This window comes from Eschrichtius robustus, chromosome 6, assembly GCF_028021215.1.
Source record: "Eschrichtius robustus isolate mEscRob2 chromosome 6, mEscRob2.pri, whole genome shotgun sequence".
Taxonomy (NCBI): Eukaryota; Metazoa; Chordata; class Mammalia; order Artiodactyla; family Eschrichtiidae; genus Eschrichtius; species Eschrichtius robustus.
The window spans coordinates 33,383,611-33,385,942 of NC_090829.1; the positions used below are offsets into that span (position 1 = coordinate 33,383,611).

The 2,332-nt window shown below is 38.6% G+C and overlaps 1 non-coding gene across 1 annotated transcript; it reads right to left on the reverse strand.

Annotated features, from left to right (window-relative positions):
- Positions 1-423: 423 nt before the first annotated feature.
- On the reverse strand, positions 424-496 carry TRNAE-UUC (transfer RNA glutamic acid (anticodon UUC)). Its single transcript has one exon. It is a non-coding gene; the product is annotated as a tRNA-Glu (tRNA).
- Between the last annotated feature and the right edge of the window lie 1,836 nt (positions 497-2,332).

Consider the following 2,332-nt stretch of genomic DNA (forward strand, 5'->3'; position numbering starts at 1 on the left):
AATGAGTTTGTGTGGAGCAATAGGAGGTGATCAATGGCAAACTTCGCCAGGAAATTTTAGCAGAGTGGATGCAGAAACCAGATAAGAGTCTGTTGAAGGCAGATGGAATGAGGGGATATAGAAGAAAGAAATTGAAGACGCAGGAGAGAGAGATGCTGGTGGAAGTACCTAAGAGACCTTAGACAAGTAGAAAAGACCATCTAAAAGAGAGACAGATGCATGAGCCTTGGACATCAGAACGGGAAACACCTGGCCAGCTTTTATTTTCCTGTGAAGTAGGAGAGAAGGTTGCTGCTGAAGAAAGAGAGCAGGCTGTAAGGGCGGCAGGGACAGCGAAGAACAACAGAGCAATTTGCTGATGGTTTTGATTTGCCACTGTGACTATTTATTTGTTTATTGGCTGCGAGGCTTGTGAGGTCCTAGTTCCCTGACCAGGGATCGAACCCGGGCCCTCGGCAGTGAAAGTGCAGAGTCCTAACCACTGGACCACCAGGGAATTCCTGCCATTGTGACTACTTATTATGACCATATAAATATTTGTCCGGAGAGGGCTGCAGACCAGCTGTGACTGGGCATCTGAAAGAGTGATTGGTCCGCATGGTGGTGTGGTTTCTCCAGTATGACTCAGGATCCTAAAATGTTCGATTGTATTAAGATTAGAGTTTGGTAGGTAAGGTGGGTGAGGTGTAGAGAAGAGCTAGGTGTGGAAGGGAGATGGCAATGCTAGCCAAAGTGACTAAAGGGAAGAGGAGGAGGAGGAGGGATGTGGTCTCACTGTATATAAAGCAACTGAGCCTCGTTGGGGTGTTGACCTGGTCAAGCAAGAGGAGAACCAAGTCATGAGGGCTTCTTTGGGAGGAAGAACGGGGGTGATGATGAAACATCTTAGCTCAGATTTCACCCAAAGAGCAAGGCGAGCATGCATAAGACATTGCTGATGAAACACTGAAAAACTCTCTCCATGTCTCAGCTCTGAAACTGTTAAAGTGAATAAATTATTAAGTACTAATTTTTCATCCTAATAGAAGTCATTTTAAACAAGCTTGTCTTCCAGCTGTTTCTGAGATAGCATTAGTATCTAGAGAACTCATAAATAAAGTGGTCTGTAGAAGTTTCTTATTATTTCTTTTCATATTTTAAATCATTAATATCATTGTAGTCTGTCTATGCTTTGTTTAGAGGTGATGCAAATTATCTACCCCACACAAAGAAGCACTGCAGTAGAAAGCAAGTTTAAATAGTTCTTGTAAATCGTGATGTCTTTACAGAATCTTCCTGAAAGTAGGAAAGGGGAATGAGAGACCACCATGTGAATCTCAATGAAGGTTCACTTTTGTAATTATAAATTGTAATCATAATTTATTTCATTTCTGGACTTGACCGAGGGTAATAGAAGATTATCCATTTTTCTATTCATGCAGAGAAAAACAACTCATTTCCAGTTATATCTCTGATTCTCATGTTAATAGATGGTAGGAAACAGGGGGAGGAAGCAATTTTAATAACTAAATGAAATTACCTTATTATCAATTATTATCAGTTGCTACATTTTTGTGTGTTTGATACATTTTAGCCAAGTGTTACCCAACTTATTTAAGAAATCACAAAAACTTTTAAAATTTTGAAAAAAATTTGCCATTACTTAAGGACAAGGGAAGGACTTTATTTTCTTCTTAGTCCTTTAAGGCCTCGGTATTAGTTGATTTTTCTATGTTAATAGGAATATAGACCCTATAAATAAAACAAAATCTTGAACTTAATATTTGCTGAAATCAGCCGACAAAATAAGACATTTAATTGCTCTGTCTTGAACCTGCTTAAATTCTGTCATCCTTGAGGAAATATTAAGTTAAAGCATCTACTTGGAAAACTTGTAAGATAATTTGAGGGGAGAAAAGGCTGGAGGGCTAAGAGGAAGTGTTAATGACAGACCCTCTGAGGTGGAGTTGGCAGTGGTGCAAATCTATCGTGAGTCATAAGGCTAATATATGTACACAAGTCTATTAAGCTCTTCTCTCTGTGTCAGGCTCAGCATTTTCCTTTCCATTTTTCTCTCTGGAAATACTATTAGTCAGCTAATGCACCTTGCTACAAGAGGCAAGAAAGACTTCAGGGATTTGGGATGTGATGGTGCCTTGGATCTTTGCACAGATGAATTTTCTGTGCACTTTGCCTCAAGTAAAATGGCCTACCCCTCAAAAGTTAACTTGTGATAAATATTTTTTTCAAACTTTTATTTTCATCTCAATATTTTTAATTATAATAATATCATTTAAATCATCTGTTTCCCTATTCAAACCCAAATGAAAAGGAATAAAAATGAAACAAATGT